This window comes from Carcharodon carcharias, chromosome 3 (genome assembly GCF_017639515.1).
Source record: "Carcharodon carcharias isolate sCarCar2 chromosome 3, sCarCar2.pri, whole genome shotgun sequence".
NCBI classification, from domain to species: Eukaryota; Metazoa; Chordata; class Chondrichthyes; order Lamniformes; family Lamnidae; genus Carcharodon; species Carcharodon carcharias.
Genome location: NC_054469.1, coordinates 218,717,462 through 218,730,004, shown reverse-complemented (window position 1 = coordinate 218,730,004; position 12,543 = coordinate 218,717,462).

Below are 12,543 nucleotides of genomic sequence, written 5' to 3'. Positions count from 1 at the left end.
TACGCTCCACTTATGCCTCCTCCCATCTTTCCTTATCTAAATCTATTCTCTATTCCATTCATCCTCATATTGGTTCCCCTAAGATGTATCTATTTTCTTCCACTAGTCCCTGTGATAGTGAATTCCACATTCTCACCGCTCTCCGGGTAAAGAAGTTGCTTCTGAATTCTCTATTGGATTTCTTGGTGACTATCTTATATTGATGGCATGCTCTTCCCCATAAGAGGAAACATTCTCTGTATCCACAACCTTTCAGAATTTTAAAGACCTATATTAGGCCATCTTTCAGCCTTCTTTTCTCAAGAGAGAAGAGACCCAGCTTGTCAATCCTTTCCTGATATGTAAACCCACGCATTGTATGATTCTTCTTAATCTCTGTACCCTTTGCAGTGCCTCCTTATCCACTTTTATAACATGGTGAGTAGAACTGCATGTTGTACTCAAGGTGTGGTCCAGGTTCAATACAGGTTTAGCATTAGGTGTTTTCTTGGCTCCCTCCTATTTCTTAACAAGTTGCTCCTCGGTGATATCATCTTTCTCTATCACCTATCTCCCCTCATACCCTGTCTAAGCTTATCTTGTCTATAAGACTAACCTCCTAGTCCTGTGACCTGAATTCCACTAAACTGTTGACCCTCCAACTTCCCCTCCTGGTCACCATGTTAACTGATATTGTTAATGGTTCTCCCTCTCTTCATGTGTTGTCCCTTCTCCTTTAAATCTGCTGTCATCACGATTCTCCTCACTAAACAAGTCTTGACCTCTCTGTCCTTGCAAATACAACCCCATCTCCATCCTCCCTTTCCTCTTCAAACTCCATGAACATGTTGTCATCTCCCTAAACCATACCCATCTTCCCTGAAACTTCATGTTTGAATCCCTCCAATCAGATTTTCCTCCCTGTTACACTAGCAAAACTGTTCCTATCAAAGGTAAACTTTCCCTCCTCATCCTTGACCTGTGTCCAGCCTTTGACACAGCTGACACCACACCCTCCCCTCCTCCAAAGTCAGCTAGCTGCAACTGCTCTCACCTGGTTCCATTCTTACCTCTCTGCAGCCAGTGTACCTTTTTCAATTACTTCTCTTCCAACTCCCACACTATTACCTCTTGTGTCCCCCCCGCCATCCCAAAAGCACTGATCCTTGGCCCCTCCTATTTCTTATCTTCATGCTGCCGCTCAGTGACATCATCTGAAGGTACGGCGTTAGTTTTCATATGTACGCTGATAACACCCGCCTCTATCTCACCACCACCTCTCTCAGCATGCCCAGTGTTGTTAACTTATCAGACTGCTTGTTCACCATTGAGTACTGGATGGGAACTAATTCCTGCCAGTTAAATATTGGGAAGACTGAAGCCATTGTTTTCAGTCCCTGTTTTAAATTCAGTTCCCCAGTGTTGACTCCGTTCCTCTCCTGAAAACAGTCTGAGACTAATGCAGCCTGTTCACAATCTTGATACCATATCTGACCATTGTGATAAGCTTCAACCTTACATTTGTTTCATCACTAAGGCTGCCCATTTCCAACTCCATAAGCCTGACTTCAACCCTGCCTCAGCTCAGCTGCTGCTGAAACCCTTATTTAGGCCTTTGTTACCTCTAAACTTGACCATTCCAACACATGCTTGGCTGGTCAACTGCATTCCAACCTCCATAAACTTGAAATCAATCAAATCTCTACTCCCCTTTTTTAACTTGCAGCAAGTCTCATTTACCTATCACCCCTGTACTTGCTGACCTACGTTGGCTCTTGGTCAAACAATAACTTGATTTTAAAATTCTCATCCTAGTTCTCAAGTCCCTCCATGGCCTCAATCCTCCCTATCTCTGTAATCTTTTCCAATCCCACAATCCTCTAAAATACCTGTGCTCCTCTAATTCTGGCCTCTTGAGCATCCCTGATTTCAATCATGCCATCATTGGTGGCTGTGCCTTCAGTTGCCTAGGCCCCAAGATTTTAAATTCCCTTCCTACACCTTTCTACCTCACTTTCCTCCTTTAAGACACTCCTTGAAACATGCCTGTTTAACTAGGCTTTTGATCATCTGACCTAATATCTTCTAATGTAGCTCAGTGTCATACTTCGTTATATTCTGCTCTCGCGAAGCATCTTGGGCATCTCATTATATTAAAGATGCTATATAAAAATAAGTTGTTATTTAGTCCCTTAGAGCAGCTTGAAGCCAAGAAAAGGACAGAAGGAAAAAAAAGAACTATCCTTTTGAATCTTTCATGACCAAAGCGTCCCAAAGCAATTTACAGAAAATGAAGTACTTTTTTGATATGTAGTCTCTTGCAATTTAGGAAATATAGCAGCCAATTTGTGCACGGCAATGTTCCACAAACAGCAAGGAGATAATGTCTAAACAATTTTTTTTTAATGATGTTGGTTGAGAGATAAATATTGATGATAAGACTGAGGCAAACTCCCCTGCTCTTCTTTGATTAATGTCATGAGATCTTCTAAGCTCACCTGGGAAGGTAGATGGTGCTTAATTTAACATCTCAGCTGAAAGATGGTATCACTGACAGCACAGCACTCTTTCAGCACAGTGCTGAAGTATCAGCCTGGATTTTATGCTCAAGCCTCTACGTTGGACTTGCACCCCCAAACTTCAGACTCTAAACAAATTTGCTTCTTATTATTCAATAACCATGTCACTGTGGAGGAATTTCAGACAAAAAAAAAACAACTTTGCCTAAATCTCAATGTAACCCAGACTTTTTGAAGAAGAAATATTTTCTTTCTGTCCCTGATATAAAGGAAAAATGTCAGCTTTCACGAAGCTCATCAAAAATTTATCTTCCATCAATTATCTATTCCTACAGTCAACAACTATAGATTTCCTGTTAATTTTCCATTTGTATGTAATGCTCGGTACTGGCACTCACTGTTGAGTCAGAAGGTTTTGGTTTTGCAGATAGAAACATCCCACAAACAGCAATGGAATTATTACCAGAACTCACGTCCCCTCCTTCAAATTGTGTCATGGGAACTTTGACATCTGGAGTGATACTTGTACCCACAGATTTCAGACAGAGAGGAAAGAGAGCATGTGGGCCATGCTGACACTGATTACTTGAGTTTTGCAGTCACCAATGAAGTAGCAGGGTGGGATTTCATAAAAATTCTTCCATTTCACACATTTTTAAAAATTAAATTCTCATATTTGAAATTCGGGTTAATCTAAAGGTTCATCCTTTATAAAACAGCTTGACTCAGTCGCTTTTGTCACTCTGAAGATACCACTTGGCAGAGACATTAGAGGCTAAGATTTGGTTTTTTTTTAGTCTTTCAACATGTTTTTACAATTTTAATTTTCCTTTTTAAATGTTCTATAACTGGCAGTGCACAATCTGTTGTTGATGCCTGCTAAAGAAAACAGAAGATCTTCCTCTGAATCTTGAGCAATAATTAATACGCTCAGTGTTTGTCTGGATCCACTGCATTTAATTAACGTACAGGATATTCTGTACCAGCGCTCATTCATTAATCTCAAATCTCTCCTTGTTCAGGTCAAATAGGTCAATCCCTGCTGTTCTTTTCTGTTTTTGGTATATGGAATTTGATTTCTGTTACCAACAGATGTAATGCCAACTGTGTGTGCAATAGGGTTTAGTTCTGCATCTTTCCCCTTAGGCTGTAGCTTTAGATCAGTCGAAGAAGACTTTGGTGCTGAAATGAATTGCCCTGTTTAGTAAAACATCAATAGAATTACTTCCTCAGCTGTGTACTTGGGGGTCAGAATCACTGGAAGACAATTCAGAATTTCATGGCATAACAACCTCTTGTATAGATCGTCTCAGTCTGAAGTGAGTCATCGCTTTGATAAAATGACCATCCTTTGAGAAGAGAGCTGCTATTGCCTCTGAGCACTTTCCACCACCACCCCCCTTTTTTTAACACTTCTTTTCTTCAGGATGCTGCTGGATAGATCAATGGGTACCTCTGCCATCTTGCTCATGAGGCTACCAATGTGTGAATTCAGAGAGTTGTCAGGATGTTTGCTTCTGGGAGATATGATCACCTGGTCTAATCCTGCCAGTTTTACTCATTTATTCACAGGAAATGAGCCTAGCATTTATTACACATCTCTAACTGCCCCGGTATGGGCCTTCTTCTTGAACCTCTGCAGCCCATATTGCAAAGGTGCTCCCACATTGCAAAGGTGCTCCCATATTGCAAAGGTGCTCCCACAGTGCTGTTGGTTAGGGAGTTCCAGGATGTTGACCCAGCAATAAAAACAGAAAATGCTGGAAAGATTCATCAGGTCTGACAGCACCTGTAGAGAGAGAAACGGAGTTAGCGTTTCATGTCTGTGACCTTTCATCAGAACTGGGAAATGGTAGAAGTATGATAGGTTTTTGAGTAAGTGAAAGATGGAAGATGGAAATAGGCAGGAGGGCAGAAGAGATCAGGTAACAAAAGCTTCCATGGTGCAAAGTCAAAGGGAGTGATAATGAGACAAGTAAGGAAAAGAAGTGTATTCAAGAGGAGTGAATGGCAGCATCCTGATTAGCTGCTGTCCATAGGCAAAAAAGGGAAATAAGAGAAAAACAAGAGGGAAAACCAGACCAGCAAATAAAAATGAAACGAAGAAGGGGGTGAGGTTATGATCTAAAATGATTGAACTCAATGTTAAGCCTGGAAGGCTGTAAAGTGCCCAGTTAAACGATGTGTGCAACAATGTTTGCATTGAGCTTCATTGGAACACTGCAGCAAGCCGAGTGTCATGGACAAAACGATGTGTTTTTTTGACTGTCCATGATCAATGTGTTTTTTCATTTGAGCTGTGTGTATTTTCTTACCCTCAGGATAACTGCCCCAATTTAAATAATTCTAGCAGCAAGCCTTTTAAATTAATGTTTTAAAATGAAGAAGGTTATTTATTATCCCACACTTGCCCTGTTGGCTTAAATTATAACATTTCACTCATTCAACTCACGCACAATCACTCACATAAAGATTAGACAAAAATAAAGAAATAAACAATTTGATTACACATTATAATTTCCTCAGTCACTTTTTCATGGCAGGGCTGTAGTTTCTTAGATGTGTTGATGCTTTTAGTTGAAGTGAAGGTCTTGGAAGTAGAGTATTCTGAGCAAGCTGTGAAGCTTCCAAGAGGTTGGTTCACAGGTGAACTTGATTTTGGAACAGGTTGAAGAGAGTCCTTCTCCCACTTCTAAGGTATTGCTGTTTATTACCTCAGCTGCTTGGATGTATCACTGCTGGTTGATGGGTTGTGGTGGAATCTGATGGACGGTTTTGTTGTTTTAAAAGCAAGAAACAAATATAGAAGTCTTAATATATGACCTGTTATAAGTCCAAAGTCCTATTCCAAATAAGGTGGGTATGTGGGTTGATTATACATCCTGTGTTGTCATTTGACAGTTTGAAACTCATCCTGTCTAGTATGGGCAATGAAAAATCCATTTCACATTCATCTAACACATATTGGCCTCTGATTTGTTTGTCCAGGGTGAAACAAAAAGCAAAGTCAGCTAGAATACTTTAGTTCTTTTTGTCGATGGTCCATCCTTAAACAAGAAGATGTGTGAATTTCCTGGCTAGCTTGGAGGTCCATACTTAATTAGGTATTTGCTTGAGACTCAGGGCTATCTAGAGCCCAAATGCCAAGGGTCACATGATTTGCAGTGGCCATTTTAATACGATGTTTTTTTCCAAAATTTTAACAGTATTGTCTGAAAGTTCATAATACACTGGAGTATGACACAAGGATGGAAAGATCAAAGTAGGAGCAAGGTGCAGAATTGAAATGACAAGCAACCAGAAGCTTAGGGTTCCCCTTGCAGATTGAATGGATTCATCCTTCAAAGCTGTCACTCAGCCTGCATTTGGATCTCCACTGCAAAAAAGACCAAATTATGAGCAGCAAACACAGTTTAGTAAATTTCAAGTACAAACAAGTCACTGCTTCACTTGGAAGAAGCGTTTGGGACCTCAGACAGTGAGAAGGGATGAAGCAAAAGGGCAGGTGTTGCATCTCCTGTGTCTCTATGGAAAGGGGCTATAGGAAAGGGAAGAAGGGTTAGAAGGGTTAGGAGTGATTGAGGAGTGGACCAGAGAGTCATGGGAGGAAAGGTCCCTTCAGAATGCTGAAAGGGGAGGGGAGGGGAAGATATGTTTGATGGTGGCATCACGCTGGAGGTGGTGAAACTGGCAGAAAATGCAGATTAAGTAAGTGTGTCTTCCAAGCGTATCCATGGTGAATTATGGTAAAGTTATTTTCACATGAAATACCCACTGAGATAAATTCTAGCTGTACACAAAATGTTGAAGGCCGCACTCTGCATTGGAACTGCAATCTGTATTTATAAGAATTAAAACAAAAATAAAGGTAAACTGCACAAGTTAAAAAGATATCATGGCCTCCAATGGGGATGCAATGAATTGAGATTTTGTGGCAGATTTGGGATATGTTTTTGCTACAAATAGCAGTGTCTGTTTCCAACATGGTGTCATGCTGTGAGTCTGTTGCTCTCGCTTTTTTATTCTAATTGCTGTTGTTTGTTGCAGTTCTTAAACAATTATAGTGTTAGGAAGTTCAAAACTACAACCATTTAAAGGACCCCTGCATTTGTGGTGCCACACAGGAGGCTGTTCAGTAAGATAAGAGCCCATGGTGTTAGAGGCAAGGTACTAGCATGGATAGAAGATTGGCTGTCTGGCAGGAGGCAGAGAGTGGGGATAAGGGGGTCCTTCTCAGGATGGCGGCCGGTGACTAGTGGAGTTCTGCAGGGGTCAGTGTTGGGACCACAACTTTTCACTTTATATATTAATGAACTAGATGAAGGAACTGAGGGCATCCTGGCTAAGTTTGCAGATGACACAAAGAGAGGTGGAGGGACAGGTAGTATTGAGGCGGCGGGGAGGCTGCAGAAGGATTTGGACAGGTTAGGAGAATGGGCAAAGAAGTGGCAGATGGAATACAACGTGGGGAAGTGTGAGGTCATGCACTTTGGTAGGAAGAATAGAGGCATAGACTATTTTCTAAATGGGGAGAGAATTCAGAAATCTGGAGGGCAAAGGGACTTGGGAGTCCGAGTCCAGGATTCTCTTAAGGTTAACTTGCAGGTTGAGTCGGTAGTTAGGAAGGCAAATGCAATGTTGGCATTTGTTTCGAGAGGACTAGAATATAAAAGCAGGGATGTGCTGCTGAGGCTTTATAAGGCTCTGGTCAGACCACATTTAGAATATTGTGAGCAATTTTGGGCCCCGTATCTCAGGAAGGATGTGCTGGCCCTGGAGAGGCTCCAGAGGAGGTTCACGAGAATGATCCCAGGAATGAAAGGCTTAACATATGAGGAAGGTTTGAGAACTCTGGGTCTCTACTCGATGGAGTTTAGAAGGATGAGGGGGGATCTTATTGCAACTTACAGAATACTGAAAGGCCTGGATAGAGTGGACGTGGGGAAGATGTTTCCATTAGTAAGAGAGACGAGGACCTGAGGGCACAGCCTCAGAGTAAAGGGAAGACCTTTTAGAACAGAGATGAGGAGAAACATCTTTATCCAGAGGGTGGTGAATCTGTGGAGGCCAGGTCATTGAGTGTATTTAAGACTGAGATAGATAGGTTCTTGATTGGTAAGGGGATCAAAGGTTACGGGTGAAAACGGGAGAATGGGGTTGAGAAACTTCTCAGCCATGATTGAATGGTGGAGCAGACTCGATGGGCTGAATGGCCTAATTTCTGCTCCTATGTCTTATGGTCTTATATTACAATCTATGCATTATTGTGATGGTATGTTCTTTTTTAATGTATTATGTGCTAGAATTTCTGGTTTACAAGCAAAGCACTCCTGAATGCAATTAACTCACTGTAATTGCAATATAAATTTACCTGGTAACATCACATTTAATGAATATAAATAATAACAAAAACAGCAGAAAGATTTTTAGAAATATCCCTGAACTTGACATGCATTGAAAATTTCTTCTTAAAGTAAGTTAATGATAATAGAAACCTTCCCACAGAATATATATGAACTAAGTTTATCTTAATTTTCCTGTTCATAGAATCATAGAAGACAAGAGTAATACAACACAGAAGGCCATCTTTCAACCTGTTTGTGACTTTTGTTCATTATGAAAAGGGGGTGTTTGGGTTTTTAAATGCAGTGTTACTACATGTCCTATCTGGCTTTCCTGTAGCCATGTGACCTCTGTCATAAGGGAATCTCTGTAAGCTGCCATTTTCCATCAGTTCAATAAAGACCACAAGAAAGACAATAAGAAGCACTGATATTTCTGAACATGAAACAGTGTCAGGAGTGGAATTAAAATAGAGTTTTGAAACTCCAAAAATGCTACAGAGAAGCCATAGTTCAGAAAGGCACACAGAAATGTTCAAATCTGCTAAACACTGTAAACAAAAGGACAAGGAAAACACAAATGGCAGGCTGCAAGTAAAGTGTTGAGTGAGTTAATGTGGCTGTCAACATCCCCCTCCTGGTTCCTGGTGAAATGAAAAGCAACATGTTGCAGGACTGGCGGTTTTACAACTTGCAATGGCAAAACTACGAGTTGGCAACAGAGTTATTTAACAAGCCAGAATGGATACAAGTAGCCAAACATTTAACACTGCTGGGGAGGAACAGCTACAAATTGTATCCCATCCTAAATCTATCCAACGATCAAAGGAAACAGATGACAGCGATTTTCAATGCCTTGAAAGCACATTTTGAACCGTTAGTGAACGTTACTTATGAAAGCTATTTACTGAGCAATCAAGCTCAAGGTGCAAACAAGCCAATTGAACAATATCTGACTGCAATAACACAATTTGCAGGAACGTAAGAATTCGGGCAGCTAAAAAGATGATCTGATTAAAGATAAAATAGTCTAGAGGCTACGAGACCCCTGAGTGAGAGCAAGTCTACTGTAAGAGGAGAAAGTTACACTCAGGAAAGTGATAGATGTGAATAGAAATTTGAAGAGTATAAAATGTCACCTGGAGCACATGGCAGAACAGACCAGGAGATACATTATGCTGAGAGACATTACAGGCTGAAAGAGCAGAACAATCACGGACAAAAGGCAGGATGCAAATACCGTGGATGAAATCATATAAAGGTAAAGAAGGATTGCCCTGTCTGGGGAAAGCTTTGTTTTTAACTGGAAGAAGCCGAATCATTTCACACACAAGTGTTTGGCTAGAAAGAAGCAAAACAAGCCAAAACAGATGGCCACTGGAAAGATATCAGCAGAAGAGTCTGATGAAGCACTACACACTATGCGACAGGTTAGTTTCATCGAGTCCATAGGTGAGAAATGGTTTATGACTGTTACAAGGATGACTGCAGAGGGAGAGTATCAAGTGAACAAGAAGCATCAGGTAGATACTGGTACATCATCCAACATCATGACCTTCACAGACCTGTTCCAAGTTGCTCAAAATGGTGTTCCGAAAATGAAGTCCTCAAAAGTAAACCTGAAGCTATATGATGCCACGATACTCATACCGAGAAGACATTGCAAGGGCAAGAAGGAAGATCTAGAGTTTCAGTCACGGATGGGATGCAACAGCCACTCATCTCAACTGGAGCAACTCTAAACCTTGGGCTGGTAACCCTGAAGGTTTCAATAGAGATTTATAATGTGTTGCAGCACACCAAACCATTGACTGCTGAACAGACCCTAGAGGAGTACAAAGATGCCTTTACAGGGGTGGAATGTCTACCTGGAGACTATCATCTCGAAGTAGATAAGAGTGCAAGACCAGTTCAGCATCAGCTGAGGAGAGTTCCAGCTGCTTTGTCATCAAGCCTAAAAGACAAGATAGAACAGCTGGAAAAGAAGGGAGTGATCAAGCAACACCTTGATTTTATAATTCTGATTCATGTTTTCAAAGTTCTTCCATCTCTACCAGTCCTCCAACCCTCCAAGTATCTGCACTCCTTAATTCTGGTCTCTTGAGCATCCTTAATTTGAATCACTCCACTATTGATGGCCATGGCTTCAGCCTCCAAGGCCCCTAAGTTGTGGAATTCCCTCCCAAAGCCTCTCGACCTCTCTCTCCCTCTCCCCCTTCTCTCTCTCTCTCTAAGAGCCTCTTTAAAACCAATCTCTTTGACCAAGGTTTTGGTCATTCACTTTAATATCTCGTTATATGGCTTAGTGTCAATGTCTTGTTTTATAATGCTACATGAAGCAACTTGGGATTTTTTTTTTCATTTAAGACACTAAGTTGTTGTAGTTTGAGTGTGTTGCAATGTATCTGTGTGTGTGTGTGTGTGTGTGTGTGTGTGAGAGAGAGAGAGAGAGAGAGGAGAGGAAAAGAGTGAGATGCAGCATTTCAATTGCAAACATCAGCCTTCTCCCATAGAATTGCAAAACCCAGAGTGCACATGAAAACCAAGATGAGGAAGAGCACAGATTTCCAGCTCCAATTAAACAATTGTGTGGGTGTGTGAGAAAGAGGCACAAATGGCATTTCAGTTTCCATCCTTCTGTGAGGTAAATAATGGAAGAAAATAAGACCTCTTTTACTTCAGCTTTTTATACAATTTAAGTCACTTATGGAGACCAGGATTCAGAGTATTGTTGAAATGCATTAGTTTTATATTGTTGAAGGGATCAGGTGTTTGTGGCAGGATAAGAGAGGGGCAATAATGCTGTGCTTTAGTGCTGACCTCACGTATGTCAGGTCGAGTAAGTCAGTTGATGAAGCCTGGATCATAAGGAATGGTCAAGAACTGTTATCAAACATTCAACACTTGCAAAAACGTCCCTTGACAACATCAGCAAGTGCAAAATAAAGAGCAGAAATAACTTTTTAACCACCTGAATAATTCAGAAAAGGAGTGTTTTAGGGAGAGAAAAATAAATAAATAAACAACTCATATTTCAAGCACATTCTACAAATTCACTGTGGAAGATAAAAAAAATGATACTCAATGTTTTATAATGTAAATGACTGGGAAAATAAGGTTGTCATTTGGTAGTGCAGTACTTAAATATTGCTGAAAAGAGAGGCATGTCACTGAAGCTTTTATTAAGTACAGATCGTATTTATCCAGCCCCAGCTTGCAAAACACAAAGCAAAACATCTGCTGTTAGATGTGATTCCACAATTGGGCAGCACTTGCTGAACAATCCTGAGTGTGCTAATAGCTACGCCAACAACCAATTTAAGATAATCAGTCAAACTTGTTATGTGGCTCAATTGTGTGTGAGAGAAGTTGCATACATTCAAATGCAGGGACCCCTTCTCTGCAAACAAAAGGAATATGTTCAAGCCTTGTGGCATTTTTGAATTACCTGGGAGCTTGGAGAGCCAATAGCTCCCCATTGCTTTTTCCATGGCAACATTTCATCAAAGTTGACTTGCCAATCAATCAGCATCCCTTTCACCTGCAGGCTAAATTGGTGAGACCATTGGAAGTTTGGCATTCTTGCAGTTGTCCTGATGAGTGCAAGATGAAAAACTTCAGCAACATTTCTCTCTTTTCAGGAATATTCAAATAAAAAGCTTTTGAGTAGAGGAGAAATAAGTTATTTGCTTTTAAGCAGGTTTGTGAAGCGGTAATTAAATAAGTTTCAGCAAATATTATGGGTTTTAAATTCCATCAGAGTTTCTCTCACTCTATCATAGTAACAACCTCAAACCATGAGGACACTGGAGGAATGTCATCCCTTATAACTGTGTGGCCTGTCAGTATCTTTCAGTATCATTAAAACGTAATATCTTTACCTTCAATCAGTAATGGCATATACTGCTTAGGAAGGATGCTATATTAAAAGAAAAAGGAGGGAATTAGCATTTAAGGGTGGAATCATCCCAGTTTTGCACAAAGTTTGGTACCGGGCAGGAAAAAAGTTGTTTTACCCGCCGGCTACAATGACAGGTTTTTGTGCCGTATTATCCCATTCCCACCTCATTAACTACACAGCTACAGGAAACACGCCGTCTCGCTGGCAGGTGGCCTCCGATTTGCCTGCCATGCCATTATCTCATTGCATCCTCACGCACGGCGCCATATTTAAAATGCAGCTGTGTGCACATTTCTCAATGCCTGCAGCCCAGGACTGCTCCAGTGAAGATGTGGCCCCAAAAGCCAAGAAGAGTGCAGCAACCCCCACCCCCCGATTCAGTGACACATCCCTGGGATGCCTTCTTGGCACTATGGAGGCCCGCTGCGATGCCCTCTACCCCTGCTCGAGCCGCAGGATGCCCATCAGTCTCACCACACCTGCTTGGAAGGCGGTAGCAGAGGTGGTCAGTGCCAATGCTGCACACAAGAGGTCGGGCCATCCAGTGCAGAAAACGGATGAATGATCTCATCTGTGCCCCCTGGGTATGGCAACCATCTCATCACTCTGAACTCACACACTCACAAAGATTACCGTGAGTAGGCAGGAATGTGGGGTTAAGGTTACATTCAGATCATCCATGATCTTATTGAATGGCAGAGCAGGCTCGAGGGACCGAGTGGCCAACTCCTGCTCCTAATTCGTAAGTTCGCATGGATGTATAACAGAAGAGTTTTTAATGCGTTTTGAATGTAAATGTTGC